Here is a 17953-nt window from a genome sequence, read left to right as displayed (position 1 = left end):
TGGGTACAACAATTGTAATAATCACTAATTCATCCTATAAATATATTTATACCCTAATTTAAGCATACTAATGGTGCGTTATCATTATATTGCGATGGTCTCAAATATTATGAATGCAGTGCAGTTTTATATTACACTATTTCTTACAACAGTGAAAGCAAAGTTTGGTGTTACATTACATGCAAAATTAAATTGCTGGTTCATTTTTATAATGTATGTGCAAATGCATTCTTCTATTTAGACGCATACTGTAAAACCAGGTGTGATGTCTTTACACACAGAAACCAAAGTTCATTCTTTGAATGGAAAGTTTTACGCATGTAAATGTATAAATGTTCTCCTTCACTAAGGGCATATCCAGTGTTAGCTAAAGCTATACCTTTCCTTTAATGGGGAAATAACTGTATTTACTTTGAATGGAAGTAATACCGGTGTGTTTGCATTTATTATGCATCTCTAACAAACAATATTTAACATGAAATCATATAACGTTTCACATAGCCGTCTTGCACAATTCATATACATACTGCGTATACTTCAGCTTGTGCTCAAGGTGTGTAAACTAGGGCAACTGTTTATTTCACAAAAGAAATACCAGAACAGTTAGCACAGTTGTCACATTGAGAAAGGTAGAACTTGATGGACATTTGCATTTTTTCAACCTATGTAACTATGTAAATGAAAAGCACCCTGAATAATGAAGTCGGTTCATCTGTACAAGAGGTGTGGTTTTACCTTGTAACATACCAAACAGTAGTAGGTGGAGAATAGCATATAAATGCCAACACCTCCACTGGAAAGGTAGAAAAGACTAACAAGAACAACGGCATCTGCTAAATGAAGTAAGCAATACTATATATATATATATATATATATATATATATATATATATATATATTTATGTGTATATATATATATATTTATGTGTATGTATATATATATATATATATATATATATATATATGTATATATATATATATATATATATATATATATATATATATAAAATGTAATATGGAGAGATGTAGTAGAGATAAATTTGTCAATTAAGTTTTTGAGGCTTCCTTATTACTGCATTTAGTTTGTCTGTTAGATGTTAAGGGTGGTTTGTTAAGTGTAGTGCTGCTCCTGGAGATATATGTAATATATACATGGTATTGTATATGTGTTGAGTACCTTTAGAAGGGGTTTTCTCATCAGAGACATTTATGACACATCCACAGGGCATACCCACCTCTGGGACCCGCACCTATCTCTGGAATTGGGCCCCTAAACCCTGTTTTTCAGCTCTGTGTTGTGGCTGACGCATGTGATTCCCGACCATGAATTACAGAAATAGCGTAGCTTTGCAGTTTCCGTAAGTCCCATACAACTGAATGGTAGTTACGGAAACAGCGGAGCTCACATGCTCTGATTGGAAAACTCCTCTAAGATAATTAAATACGTTTTTCTGCAGTTCTGTGTGAAACCAGAGGTAACAAATTTTGATATTTGACAAGTGACAAACTCAGCCATATTACATCATAGAAAGAAATAAAGAAATAGAGAGAGAGAGAGAGAAATGTTACTTTGTTTCTTTAATGCTTTTTCAATCAATCAGATCATAAAAACAGATTGAAAATCATTTGAGAGTGAAATTATAGAAAAAGTGCTAGTTTTCATTGTTTTGTTTTTAATTTTTCATACGATATTTCTATTTTTCATTTCATAAAAGGTTTTGTTGATTTTTCAGATAGTATAGTTGTATTATTTCGTCACATCACCAAATCACAATTTACATAAGCGTAAAATGTGAATGTTTGACAAGCTAAGTATTGCACTAGACTCAAAAAGACAATAAATATAAATGTGAACAACCAATATATATGTAAGAAAAGCTACTCGCATATTAAGACAGATCAAACTCCTGCTTTTTCTCTTCTCCATCTTGAGGAAAAGCAATAATACAATATACCGGCACAACAGATGTAAGCTAGATGTTTCAAGATTTGCTGGGATCAGTAGTTCTTCCGCCATCCCGGGCTTCTTTCAAATATTCCAAATGAGCCTACTACGTGAAAGAACGGCAATAGAGCAGTCCTGCCAGTAAATTGTAAAAATGTAAGGTTTATTTATACTCACAAACAAACAAACATTTTAACACAGCATGTACTAAAAAAAAACCTGTGCTATTTAATTGGTCAAAAAAAGTTGGAGAGGATTGCGACCAGGACCCTAAGCTGGGGGGCCCGCTGTTGCGACCAGGCCCCTAAGCTGGGGGGCCCCCAGGGCCCCCGTTGCCACACAGCACTGAGGTAAGTAATTATGTTATTTTTAAATTAGGTACGTACATATTGGGGCGTTATACTGGATATGGGAGGGGGGCTCATGTGGGGGCATTATACTGGGTATGAGAGGGGGGCTCATATGGGGGAATTATACTGGATATGGGAGGGGGCTCATGAGGGGCATTATATTGGGTATGGGAGGAGGGCTCATATGGTAGCTGCTGAGGGGGCATTATACTATATGGGGGCATTATACTGTATAGTACAGCTGAGGGTGGCATTATACTGTATGGGACAGCTATGGGGGCATTATACTGTATGGTGGTCATTATACTGTATGTGGCAGCTATTGGGGACATTATACTGTGTAGGACATTATACTGTATGGGACAGCTATAGGGGGCATATACTGTATGTAGCAGCTATGGAGGGCATTATACTGTATGGGACAGCTATGGAGGGCATTATATTGTATGGGACAGCTACGGTGGGCATTATACTGTATGCGGGCCATTATACTGTATGTGGCAGCTATGGGGGACATTATACTGTATGTGGCAGCTATGGAGGGCATTATACTGTGTGGAGCAGCTATGGAGGGCATTATACTGTGTTTGGCATTATACTGTATGTGGCAGCTATGGAGGGCATTATACTGTATTGCGGGCATTATACTGTATGGGACAGCTATAGGGGGCATTATACTGTATGTGGCAGCTATGGAGTGCATTATACTGTATGTGGCAGCTATGGGGGGCATTATACTGCATGTGGCAGCTATGGAGGGCATTATACTGTATAGCGGGCATTATACTGTATGTGGCAGCTATGGAGTGCATTATACTGTATGTGGCAGCTATGGGGGGCATTATACTGTATGGGACAGCTATGGGGGCATTAAAATGAATATCAACATTATTTCCACTAACATTTAAAACATTTTTCAATTTCACAAAGGATAAAGGAGGAAAACCACCCCAACATTTGTAAAGCAATTTCTCCCCAGTACTGCAATACCCCACATGTGGTCATAAATGATTTTATATGAGAAATTAATTAACCCTTTCCGGACTGATCCATTTTTTATTTCCCACCCCCCCCCTGCTTTTAAAGAGCCATAACTTTTTAATTTTTCCGTCAATAGAGTGGTGTGAGGGCTTATTTTTTGCGGGACGAGCTGTAGTTTGTATTGGTACCGTTTTTTGGTACATACAACTTTTTAAGCACTTTTTATTACATTTTTGGTAGAGTCAATGTGACCAAAAAACAGCGATTTGAAATAATGTAAGTAATAGTTTGGACTTTTTTGCAGACACAGCGATACCAATTTTGTGTATTTATTGTATTATTATACATTACTTTAGAGAAAAAAAGGGAAAAGTTTTTTTTGGGACTTTTTTTTCACTAATAACTATTTACTTGTGTTTTTACACATTTTATTAGTCCCCCTAGGGAACTTGAACCAGCAATCAGTAGATAGCTGGTACAATACACTGCAATACTAATGTATTGCAGTATATGGTAATTTTTACAGGCTCCTGTAAGGCTGGGTTCACACGTGGCGGAATTTCACTTGAATTTCGCTGCGGACACTCCGCAGCGTTAATCCGCAGCGGAGCCGTTTCTCCATTGACTTCCACTTCTATTTAGAAGTGTTCGTTCAGACGATGCGTAAAATTCCGCTGCGGAGCATAGGCTGCGGAGCGGAATTTGGTGTCCGCAGCATGCTCTGTCTGTTGCGGACCAGTGGCGGACTGGTTGCGGACTCATGGCGGAATTTCTCCATTGACTTCAATGGAGATTCTAAATTCCGCAATGAAGTCCGCAAATGTCATGCACATGTTATGTGTGCTGCAGATGCGTCTTGCTTTTTTGACATGACATTTCTTCATTCTGGCTGGACCTATGTATTTCTAGGTCTACAGCCAGACTGAGGAAGTCAATGGGGCTCCCGTAATTACGGGAGCGTTGCTAGGAGACGTCAGTAAATAGTCACTGTCCAGGGTGCTGAAAGAGTTAAGCGATCGGCAGTAACTGTTTCTGCACCCTGGACAGTGACTACCGATCCCAATATACAGCAACCTGTCAAAAAAATAGAAGTTCATACTTACCGAGAACTCCCTGCTTCTGTCTCCAGTCCGGCTTCCCAGGATGACGTTTCAGTGTAAGTGACGGCTGCAGCCAATCACAGGCTGCAGCGGTCACATGGACTGCCGCGTCATCCAGGGAGGTCGGGCTGGATGCCGAAAGAGGGACGCGTCACCAAGACAACGGCCGGTAAGTATGAAATTTGTTTACTTTCACTAGGGAAAGTGCTGGCCCTTCTCTCTATCCTGCACTGATAGAGAGAAGGGAAGCACTTTTCCCGCAGTCCGCAGCAGCTAGTCCGCATCAATTTACTGCACATTTTGGGCAGATCCGCAACGCAGATTCTGTGCGGCATTGATGCGGACAGTTGCGGAGGAAATCCGCCACGTGGGGGCATGCCCTAACAGTGCGATCGCTGTTCCTGTCCGTTAATCCCGGGTGTCAGCTGTAATACACAGCTGACACCCGCAGCGGATGGCACAGGCTCAGCGCGTGAGCCCGCTCCATACATGACCCCTACACTACGACATGCTATTAAGTCGTTATGTGTGAAGGGGTTAATGCGCAGTGGATGGTGCAGAGTGGAAATTTCAATCTTCCAGTGATCTGCCATTTTAGTGCACTATATGCTATGCCCAATTTGTGCCACTGAAGACAAATACCTCATAAAATATTAACCGTGTTCTCCCGGGTCTGGCTATTCCATATCTGTGGACGTGAACTGCTGTTTGGGCACGCTATAGGGCTCAGAAGCGAGGGAGTGGCATTTGGCTTTTGGAGCGCAGATTTAGCTTGGTAGTAGTTCTGTTTGGGGTTTTTCTGGTATTTCAGTTTATGATGTGGGGGCATATGTAAGCTGTGTGGAGTACATCAGGGAATAATAATAGCGTATGATAATGGGGTAAATAAATAATAATCTGCAGATATGTGGCCAGTGTCACACTGATAAATGGTACCCAATCTTATCCACTTTTGGAACGCTCTGCACATTTTGCATCGCCATATTCTAAGAGCCAGAACTTCTTTATTTTTTTCTCCACCAAAGCAGTGTGAGGGCTTATTTGTTGTGAGACAATCTGTAGTTTTCATTGGTACCATTTAGGGGTACATGCGATTTTTTTGATCACTTTTTTTTTTTTTTTAATTCTTTATTTTCATGGCCCAGAAGGTCCATTTTCATAGCATAAGGGTACAGGTTACAAGAATCAAAGAAAGAAATACCAAGGTACGCAACATGAAAAGTAAATCAGAACAATAAGCCCTAAACATACATAGGGTGTAAGACAAAATACAAATACCCCAGAACAGTTGGAAAGAAAAAGAGTGCAAACTACAGTGTGTTCGGTCCGGGAAATGCGGCGAAATACATTCCGTACTTTACAGACCGTACATGCTCGTGTGAATGCAGCCTTAGATCTACACAACAGCGTGCGTTTAAGCCTAGGCAGTTTGCCAGCCCAAACTAACAGAGTTTGCAGAGAATTGACCTCTTTGAAAAACGAAAGCGGAATAGCTATAGGAAGAGCCTGGAACAAGTACTTTTGATCACTTTTTATTCAACCAAGAACCAACAATTCTGACTAGATTTTTTATTCTTTTTTTTTTATGGCGTTCACCCTGGGCTATAAATTACCATTTTACTTTATTCTGCGGGTCGGTACGATTACCATATGTATATACTTTTTTTTTATATTTTGCAACATTTGTGCAATTAAATCACTTATTTATAAAAAATATATATTTTTTGTGTCACCATATTCTGAAAGCCATAACTTTTTGATTTTTCAGTCAAAAAAGCTGTGTAAGGGCTGTAGTTTTTATTGGTACTATTTTGGGGTACATGCGACTGTTTGATCACTTTTTATTGTATTTTTTGGGAGGGTGTTGACTAAAAAATAGTGATTCTAGCATTGTTTTTTCACTTTTTTTTTTGCAGTGTTCACTTTGCGGGAAAAATAATATGATAGTTTTATAGTTGGGGTCGTTACGAACGCGGTGATACCAAATATGTGTACTTTTTTAACGTGTTAATTTTTTTCCTATAATAAAAGACTTATTATAGGAAAAAAAGCATTTTTGGTTTATGTAACTTATAAGTTTTATTTTTAGACTTTTTTTATAACATCTTTTTTTTTACTTTTTTTTACTTGTCCCACTATGGGACATTTAGACTTGCAGCTCTGATTGCTGCTAGAATACATTACACTACACTACCTACGTAGTTTAATGTATTCTAACTGCCATTGTGACGTGGCAGTCACTCTGCATAGGCTTCTGTACATAGAAGCCCGGAGGCCATTGTCTGGCCTCCGGTTGCCATAACAAGGATTGCCAGGCCCCGCAAATGCATGTGGAGGCTGCAAATCTGTTTCTTACTCATCCCGCCTCCTATAAACAGAATTTTAAAAAAGCCATAAAGTTGTATTTACAGTGAAAACCACAGGTCGTCCAGCAAAGAACAAGCCGTCACACAGCTCAGTCGATGGAAAAATAAAAATGTTTTGGGTCTTGAAATGCATGTTCCTATTGTGTATAAGTCATAAAACATAAAAGCTATATAAATGTCGAAATTGCCGTTCTTTCCACACCCCTATTTTTTTTTTATAAAATACATTATATGTTAAAGGTGCCATTAAAAATGCAACTCTCTTGGTACGCACTAAATACTGTTCCGAACTTGATTTTTGTGACTTATGTTTAAGAAAATCAATAAGTTGTGATGTGTACTTTTGAAATTTATTAAAAAGATATTTCAAAAGAAAAAAATTTAAAAAAATATCCCGCAAAAATCAAGCCTTTTTCTCGGCGGCCTAGTCGAAGTCCTGCACGGGTGTCCTGTGCAGGCTGGAAAGGGTGCTTGGCTGTCTAATGACAGTCAGCATCCTGCTCTAAGGGTATGTGCACACGCTAGCTGGTTTTTACGTCTGAAAAGACAGACTGTTTTCAGGAGAAAACAGCTGCCTCGTTTCAGACGTAAATGCTCCTCCTCGCATTTTGCGAGGCTTCTCTGACAGCCGTAAATTTTGAGCTGTGCTTCATTGAGTTCAATGAAGAACGGCTCAAATTACGTCTGAAAGAAGTGTCCTGTATATAATGTATATAAGTGTCCTGCACTTCTTTTGCCGAGGCTGTATTTTTACACGTCGTCGTTTGACAGCTGTCAAACGACGACGCGTAAACGACAGGTTGTCTGCACAGTACGTCGGCAAACCCATTCAGATGAATGGGCAGATGTTTGCCGATGTATTGTAGCCCTATTTTCAGACGTAAAACGAGGCATAATACGCCTCGTTTACATCTGAAAATAGGTCGTGTGAACCCAGCCTAAAGGTTGCGATTAAAGTTTACTTCAATTGCGAACCTTAAACCCCTTAGATACTGCAGGCAATAGCACCTTAAACCCCTTAGATGCTGCAGGCAATAGCGACGGCAGCATCTAAGTGGTTTACCTCTGTCGCCTGTCAGTGGCCTACAAATGCAATCGCGCGCTGCCGATGGGTTGCCATAGCAGCCGGAAGCCTAATAATGGCCACCCGGCCTGCCATGGCTATATGTCTATTAGGACATACCAGGAGCATTGCCTAATAGCTGACAGGCAATTGTGCTTTGCTATACTAGTATACCACAGCATTATATAGGCGATAGTGAAGTCCCCTAGTGGGACTAAAAAAAAAAAAAAAAAATTTATAGGAAATTAAAATTGTTAAAAAATGGTGCACAGTAAAAAACAAAACAAAAAAAAAACACCACAATTTTTTCCATAAAAATTAGTTTTATTTTGGAAGTGTATATAAATAGACAAATAGACATACGCTGTATATGGTATCGTCACTATCGTAAATGACCCAAACAATAAAGTTATCATTTAAACCGCAAGGAGAATGGCGTGAAAAAAATAAATAATCGCTAATTTCTATTTTTTCCATTGCCTCCCCAAAAAATAATAAAACTTAATAAGTCCCATGTACCCCAAAATGGTACCAATGAATACTACATCTCATCCTACTAAAAATAAGCCCTCATATGGCTACATCAACTGAGGAATAAAAATATTATGGCTTCTGGAAAGCAACGATGGAAAAACAAATAATTTTAGTTGAAAAGTGTTTTTATCGTGCAAAAGTAGTAAAAGATTAAAAACGTATACGTATGTGGTATCACCGTAATCGTATCGACCCACAGAATAAAGTTAACATGTTATTTACTCCGCATGGTAAACGGCGTAAATTTTAAATGCATTACACAATGCAGGAATTGCAATATTTTTCTATTCCCCCCCCAAAAAAAGTAAATAAAAAAAATGATATGTCATTGAAAATACAACTCATCCAGCAAATAAGTTCTTATACAGCTATTTCAACATAAAAATAAAAGTTTGGTCATTAACCCCTTCCTGATTTGGCCACTTTTGACCTTCCTGACAGAGCCTAATTTTTCAAATCTGACATATTTCCCTTTATGTGGTAATAACTTCGGAATGCTTTTACCTATCCAAGCGATTCTGAGACTCTTTTCTCGTGACACATTGGACTTTAAGTTAGTGGTAAAATTTGGTTGATACATCCAGTATTTAATTGTGAAAAATTGCAAAAATTAGCATTTTTCGAAATTTAAATGTATCTGCTTGTAAGACAGGCAGTTATGCCACACAAAATTGTTGCTAATTAACATCTCTCATATGTCTACTTTAGATTGGCATCATTTTTTGAACATTCTTTTATTTTTCTAGGACGTTACAAGGCTTAGAACTTTAGCAGCAATTTCTCACATTTTCAAGATAATTTCAAAAGGCTATTTTTACAGGGGCCAGTTCAGTTGTGAAGTGGCTTTTAGGGCCTTATATATTAGAAACCCCCAATAATTCACCCAATTTTAAAAACTACACCCCTCAAAGTATTCAAATTTCAGCATTTAGAAAGTTTTTTAACCCTTTAGACATTTCGCAGGAATTAAAGCAAATTAGAGGTGAAATTTACAAAGTAAATTTTTTTTTTTGCAGAAATTCATTTTGAATCCATTTTTTTGTGTAACACAGAAGGTTTTACAAGATAAACACAACTCAATATTTATTGCCCAGGTTCTGCAGTTTTAGGAAATATCCCATATGTGGCTATAGTGCGCTACTGGACTGAAGCACAGGCCTCTGAAACAAAGGTGCACCTAGTGGATTTTGGAGCCTTCTTTCTATTAGAATATATTTTAGGCACCATGTGAGCTTTGAAGAGGTCTTGTGGTACCAAAACAGTGGAAACCCCCCAAAAGTGACCCCATATGGGAAACTACACCCCTCGAGGAATTTATTTAGGGGTATAGTAAGCATTTTGACCCGACAGTTTTTTGCAGAAATTTTTGTAACTAGGCCATGAAAATGAAAATCTACATTTTTTTCAAATAAAATGTAGGTTTAGCTATTTTTTTTTCATTCCCAAAAGGACTAAAGGAGAAAAACCACAACAACATTTGTAGAGCAATTTCTCCCGAGTAAAACAATACCCCACATGTGGTCATAAACGGCTGTTTGGACACACGGCGGGACTGAGAAGGGAAAGAGCGCATGGTTTGCGGAGGCCATGTCGCATTTGCAAAGCCCCTGAGGGAGCAAAACAGTGGAAACCCCCAACAAGTGACCCCATTTTGGAAACTGCACCCCTTGAGGAAATTATCTAGGGGTATAGTGAGCATTTTAACCCCACAGGTGTTTTCCAGAAATTATTGGAAGTCGGCCGTGAAAATGAAAATCTACATTTTTTCAAAGAAAATGTAGGTTTAGCTAATTTATTTTAATTTCCACAAGGACTGAAGGAGAAAAAGCACCACAACATTTGTAAAGCAATTTCTCCCGAGCAAAAAAATACCCGATATGTGGTCATAAACTGCTGTTTGGACAGACAATAGGTCTCAGAAGGGAAGGAGCACCATTTGGATTTTGGAATGGTTTCTGGGCGCCATGTCACATTTGCTGACCTCCTGTAGTACTAGCACAATGGAAACACCCCAAAAGTGACTCCATTTAGGAAACTGCACCCCTTGAGGAATCATCTAGGGGTATAGTGAGAATTTTGATCCCAAATAATTTTTGCTGAATTAATTAGAATTAAGCAGTGAAAATTAAAAAATTTATTTTTTCCCAATAAGATGTAGTTTTAGATCAACATTTTTCATTTTCACAAGGAATAAAGAAGAAAGAGCACCCCAAAATTTGTAAAGCAATTTCTCCTGAGTACAGTAAAACCCCATATGTGGTTATAAACGGCTGTTTACATATATGGGAGCACTCAGAAGAAAAGGAGCGGTATCTAACTTTTGGAGCATAGATTTTTCTGGAATGGTTTGCGGACGCCATGTTGCATTTGCAAAACCCCTGATGTACCAAACAAAAGTGACTCCATTTTAGAAACGACACCCCTAAAGGCATTTATCAAGGGGAGTAGTGAGAATTTAGACTCCACAGGTGTTTTTCAGAAATGAATACGCAGTGGATGGTGCAAAGTGAAAATTGCAATTTTTCCACTGATATGCCTATTCACCGAACAATATGTTGTGCCCAGCTTGTGCCACTGGAGAATCTTACTCCAAAAATTGTTAAGCGGGTTCTCCCGGGTATGGTAATGCCTTACTTGTGGACATAAATTGCTGTTTGGGCACCATGTAGGACCAAGAAGGGAAAGACTGCCATTTTGAGCATGGATTTTGCTTGGCAGTTTTGTTTGGGTTTTACTGGTATTTCAGTTTATAATATGGGGGCATATGTAATCTGTGCGGAGAACATCAGGGCATAATAAGAGGCTATAATAATGGGGTAAGTAATACAATTATCCATAGATGTGTGTTACGCTGTGAAGCAATCAGTTATGCGCAAGTCGGTGTCACACTGATAAACGTTTTTCTTTCTTATCCCCCTTTTGTAACGCCCTGCACCTTTTGGGGATATTTTCTCCTTTGTAGTTTGGGAAATTTTGCTGGGAAAGTTTTGCGCTGGTATAATACGGGTGCACTCGCTTCCAGCGGATGTGCTATGTCCCTTCCTAGTTCCTAAATACTAGGGCCCTGAAACTGAAGGAATCTTCCCCTCTGGCCTGCACATTGAGATGTGTTTTCATCACCGCATTTCTAGTGTCATAACTTTTTTATTTTTCGGTTGATGCAGCTGTGTGTGGGCTCGTTTTTTGCAAGATGGGCTGTAGATTTTATTGGTACCATTTTGGAATACATACGACTTTTTGATCACTTTTTATTTCATTTTTTGGTATAGGAAATTACCAAAAACAAGCAATTCTGGAATAGTCTTTTATTGTGTTTTTTTCCGGCATCCACAGTGCGCCATAAATTACATGTTAACTTTATTCTGCCGGTCTATACGATTATGGCGATACCAAATTTATATAGTTTTTTTATGTATTGCAGCTTTTGCACAATAAAATCACTTTTTTTATAAAATCATTTGTTTTCTGTCGCCATATTCTAAGACCCATAACTTTTTTATTTTTGCGTTGACAAAGCTGTGTCAGGGATTCTTTTTTGCAGGATGGATTTTCGTTTTTATTGGTACTATTTTGGAGTAAATGTGACTCTTTGATCACTTTTTGTAGCATTTTTTGGGAGGAGATGTGACCTAAAAACAAAGATTCTGGCGTTGTTTTTCATGTGTTTTTTTTTTTACGGCGTTCACCGTGCAGGATAAATTACATAATAGTTACATAATAGTTTTATAGCTTGGGTCGTCATAAAATAACTTGTTATGGGAAAAAAAGACAAAGGGTGCCAGCTGTATAATATAGCTGTCAGCCAGCGGTGATGGTGCCGCCTCTGCTTCTAAGCCCGCACCATCACCGCGACGTAACTGTACTGCGGTTTGCGGGAACACCTTCCCGACAGCGCCATATATATACGGCGGATTTCGGAAGGTGGTTAAGGCCTAAAATTGGCTTGTCACGAAGGGGTTAAATAAAACGCACAAAACAGTGTACCTCCGTAATTATTACTAACTAGATGCCACATGCTATGTACTATTCAAGTAACTTCATGGTACAGCTATGCAGAAAACAGGTATGAAGAGTTGTCGAGTGTCATATCAGAATAACTGGCTTAAAAAAAGGAAAGGGACCTTTTAGTATAAACTGAATGACGTTATTGAAATGCCTCGAGTCATTTTCATTGTGCTTCAGCAAATATAACTAGGTTGCTAAAACGGTTATCCTGTCATAAATACATATTGTAGGGAAAGTAAAATACAGTATGTCAATTTTTAAGTAAAGTCTGTAAATACAAAACATCCTGCATGAATCACGGTTTCTATTCTCTTTGGTTGCTTGGTGCCAGAAACAACAAGAAAGTATATATCTTCAGGAGTTGAATTATGCACAGTCCACAGTGACCAGATTATAGTAAAGTGCAGAACTTTGTAACCACGTAATCTAGCAGTATTTAGATATAAATGTAAACCAAAGGTGGTAACTCAGTATATCAAATTCAGAATATCTATACAATTGATTTTCCTTTGATCATCCTTATACTATATTCTAACTATATAACATTATTAGGCACAATTAGGGTTTTCCGATCCTCCCTTCTATAAAACTATGACATGCTCTCATGTACCCAAGTGCAATATTTCAGTGGTAAAGTCTACTTTTATAATAGGGAACTGATAAATTCTTGAACATTGGACTGAGAAGTGGTTTACAACCATCAATATAAACTGATGGTGTGAATATAGAATTTATGTAAAAATAGAATACATTTTATTAGTTGGTGGGGAGGGGTTTGTCTTGTTGCCTGTACATTCGATTTAGTGCACACTAGAAGGTACAGTGACTGCTATAGTTTAAATAAGAGGGCTCAAGTTGGCTTTATCCACTTTATCTAGCTATGTACCACCTACACGGTGAACCCCTCCACGGACACTACAATCTTAGCAATCATGAGAGGGGATGTCTCAACTCCCTTATTTGTAAGGGATGGAGACAGAGGGGAATAATAGTTAAGTTGTCTCAGACCCAGGGCCCGCACTTTCCATGAGGCGAGATGAGTTTCTCACCTCAGGAGGCCTGCTGCCTCTCTGAGGTGGTGGCAGCGCAACTGAAACAAGCCGCCGCCACCCCCTCCTGCACTATAATTGTATCTGCGTCTATAAGACGCAGACACAATTACATGCATAAGCGCTGAATGGCAGGGCACATTCCATGCCCTTCTATTCAGCCCCTTTCAATGATGCAAGCAGCGCGATGACATAATCGTGCCGCTTGCATTGTTGAATGGCAAGGCACCATGCCAATCAGCGCCTTTCAACAACGCAGGCTTGCATCGTTGAAAGGAGCTGAATGGCAGGGCAAATCATTCTGCCCTGCCATTCAGCGCCTTTTAACAATGCAAGTGGCGCGATAACGTCATTGCGCTGCTTGCGTCGCTCAGCCCCAGCAGACCTGGATGCAAGAGGACGGTGCGGGAACAGGATCAAGTTAGAATGCAAAGGTTTTTTTTTCTCTTAAAAGTGTGAGTTGCATTATCTACAGGGGGCTCTATCTACAGGGGGCACTATCTACAGGGGGCTATGTGTGGGGTACTACCTACAGGGAGGGCTATATGTGGGGCACTATCTACTGGGGGTTGTATGTGGGGCACTATCTACAGGGGGTTGTATGTGGGGCACTATCTACATGGGGTTGTATGTGAAGCATAATCTACAGGGGCTACTATCCACAGGGGGCAACTATCAACAGGGAGCTCTATGGGGGCACTATTTACAGGGAGCTCTATGGGGGGCACTATTTACAGGGGCTCCATGGGAGGCATTTTATACAGGGGGCTCTATGGGGGGCAGTAGTGACAGGAGGCTCTATAGGGTGCACTATATATGTGGGGCGGAAGGATTTTTGTGGGACACAATCTACAGGGGGCATTGTGTGTGTGTGTGTGTGTGTGTGTGTGTGCGTGGGTGACACAGTGTATGGAGCTATTATAATTAGAAGTGCAGTGTATGGCGCTATTATATTTTGGGGCATGGAATGTGGCACTGTGAGAATTTTATCTTCGTTTATAGGTGCAGAAATGTTTAAAAAGTGAGAAGCTGAGAACATCTGAGCGGCAAACTACCGAAATGGGCTATGGCCTGGAGAAGTCATCATAGAGGTCTGGACCTGTTGGAGAAGAAAAGAGAAAAAGAACAACTAGAACCTAAGAAGATGTCATCTGTTAGTCAATGAATGTAAATATTTATTCTGCCTCTAATCAGTACGGTAGTCACTGTATGATCTGCAGCGAGATGATGGGTGGTATAATTTTTTGGGAGAAACAGCAACTTTTGGGAAACAGCAACTTTCAACATATCCTTACCATTGTTAAGGCCATGCTGGGAGTTGTGATTTAACGCCGTACAAACCTATACAGCAGGGATTGCACTAAATTGAGCTGTATTTGTGGTGGTGCTGTATATATGTACTGAGCTTGATCCTGGTACTGTATTTATGTACTGAGCTTGGTTCTGGTGCTGTATGTGTGTACTGAGTTTGGTTCTGTAGCTGTATTTATGTACTGAGTTTGGTTCTGGTGCTGTATTTATGTACTGTGCTTGGTTCTGTATTTATGTACTGAGCTTGGTTCTGTATATATGTACTGAGCTTTGGTTCTGGTACTGTATATATGTATGAGCTTGGTTCTGGAGCAGTAATTATATAGGATATATATCTAATAACAATATTGCAGGGCAGATGGAATTATTTTACATTCACTGTATATTTGTGGGCACCTGTCAGATAATTGTAAACCCTTGAACCACCACCATGCGGTAATATATGACCTGACAATATTTCCAAACATTCCCTTGTAGGTTTTTTTAGATGCAGCAAAATCTATAAAATAAACTTTTAAAACGGTGCACTCTATATGCCAATTACTCGTTAAAGGGTCATGGGGCAATGCCGCTATCCTGCTTACAAACCCAACTTTCCATGCTTGATGGACATCCCCCTGGCTGTTATACATCACTATCAGCCTCTTCCAACTTTCTCAGATGCGCCATTGCCTTGTACTACTTGGGCACGCACGGACTACTCTGCCTGCCTTCATCCCTGTACCAGGCATGCCAGGGGAGTACAAGGCAAAGGCGCATCCACAAGAGTTGGAGGAGTCTGCTAGTGATGTAGAACAGCCAGGGGGATGTCAATCAAAATCTGGGGGCGCCATTTCAATTTTTGCCTCAGGCAGCAGAAAAGCTAAAATTGGCCCTGCTCAGACCCTTAGGCCTTATTCACACGAACGTGTTATACGTCCGTGCTACGCGCGTGATTTTCACGTGCGTCGCACGGACCTATGTTAATGAATGGGGCCGTTCAGACTGTCAGTGAATTTCACGTAGCGTATGTGTGCTGCGTAAAACTAACGACATGTCCTATATTTGGCCGTTTTTCGCGCAGCATGCACCCATTGAAGTCAATGGGTGCGTAAAAATCGCGCACGGCAACGGAAGCACTTCCGGGTGCCGCGCGTGATTCGCGCAACAGTAGTAAAAAGAATGAATGAAAACAGAAAAGCACCACGTGGTTTTCTGTTTGTAAACATTCATACAGAGTGTCATAATGATGCCGGCTGCGTGAAAATCACACAGCCACGCACCATATGCTGATGCCACACAGACCTTTTGCGTGCGCAAAACGCAGTGTTTTTTGCGCGTGAAAAACGGACAAGGCCTTACTCTGCTGATCCCAATATATTAATTGACTTCCCAATATGTCCAAAGCCTCTACTTTATAAACTATAAAACCGTTTTATAACAGTACAATATAAACTTAGATATACTGTAACTATGACTATATAAGTTTACCAGCTAATAATGAGAAGAATTTAATGGTTGTTTTCTCAAAGTAGACCAGTAAAATTTATTATATTTTTTTGGGGACTATAAGATGTCTCCAACTATAGGACGAAGCTAGACAAAAAAAAAAAGAAGAAAAATTCTGTTGTCTAAACGTGGATGTTAACTTTGATGGCCTACCTATAATAGAGGTAAGCACACTTCAAAACAGTCTACGCACTATATGGCCATGTTCACGCAGCTTATTTTCCAGCCTTAATGTAAAACGTTCATATTTCGCACTAAAAGGTATTTTGAAAATGCCTGCAAACAGGCTTGTTTTTCAATGGTAAAAAGCTGTGTAATCCATACAAATTTTACGCTGCAGTTTGAAAAATACGCTGCAATAAAATAAGTCTTTAAAAAAAGAAGTGCATGTCACTTCTTGGGGTGTTCTTGAAACAAATTTTAACATTTCCCACTGGCAATGCCAAAAACGATTCAAAGTCACTTTGAAATTCTGCCTTAAAAATATGCCTAATTTGCATTGTTTTTTGAACGTCCTTTTATTTTTCTAGGACGTTACAAGGCTTAGAACTTTAGCAGCAATTTCTCATATTTCCAAGAAAATTTCCAAAACCTTATTTTAGGGACCGGTTCCGTTCTGAACTGGTTTTGAGGTCCTTATATACTATAAACCCCCTATAAATCATCCTATTTTAAAAACTGAACCCCCTCAAAGTATTCAAAACACCATTTAGCAAGCTTCTTAACCCTTTAGGCGTTTCACAGGAATTAAAGCAATTTAAAAGTGAAATTTGCAAATGTCATTTTGTTTTTGCAGAAAATCAGTTTTGATCCATTTGTTTCTTTAACACAGAAGGTTTTACCAGAGAAACGCTACTCAATATTTATTGCCCATGTTTTTAGAAATATCCCACATGTGACCCTAGTGTGCTACTGGACGGAAACACCGGCCTCTGAAGTAACGGAGCACCTAGTGGATTTTGGGGCCTTATTTGTATTAGAATATATTTTAGGCACCGTGTCAGGTTTGAAGGGGTCTTGTGGGGCCAAAACAAAGAAAACACCCCAAAGACGACACCATTTCGCAAACTACACCCCTCAAGGAATTTATCAAGGGGTATAGTGGGCATTTTGACACCATAGGTATTTTGCTGAATTTAGAGTAATTAGGCTCTAAAAATGCAAATCTAAATTTTTTCTAATAAAATGGCGTTTTAGCTCAGATTTTTCAATTTTCACAATAGATAAAGGAGAAAAAGAACCCCAACATTTGTAAAGCAAACTCTTCTTAGTACGGCAATACCCCATATTTGGTAATAATAAGCTGCTGTTTGGACCCACGGCAGGGCTTAGAAGGGAAGGAGCGTCATTTGGCTTTTGGAGCTCAAATTTTGCTTGATTGTTTTTCTGGGTGCCATGTCACATTTGCAAAGCCCATAAGAGGCCAAAACAGTGGAAATCCAGCAAAAGTGACCCCATTTGGAAAACTACACCCCTCAATGAATCTATCTAGGGGTATAGTGAGCATTTAGGCCCAACAGGTCTTTTGCAGAATTTATTTAAATTAGGCAGTGAAAATGAAAATCTACATTTTGTTCCACTAAATTGTAGAATGTCTTCATATTCACAAGGACTAAAGGAGAAAAAGCACTGCAACATTTGTAAAGCAATTTCTCCCGATTATGGAAATTCCCCACATGTGGTCAAACTGCTGTTTGGACACGGCAGGGCTCAGAAGGGAAGGAGCACTATTTGACATGTAGATTTTGCTGTATTGGTTTTT

The sequence above is a fragment of the Rhinoderma darwinii genome, chromosome 12, assembly GCF_050947455.1.
Source record: "Rhinoderma darwinii isolate aRhiDar2 chromosome 12, aRhiDar2.hap1, whole genome shotgun sequence".
Classification (NCBI taxonomy): domain Eukaryota; kingdom Metazoa; phylum Chordata; class Amphibia; order Anura; family Rhinodermatidae; genus Rhinoderma; species Rhinoderma darwinii.
The sequence above is the reverse complement of the archived record's forward strand: the minus strand, read 5'-3'. Positions refer to the sequence as shown.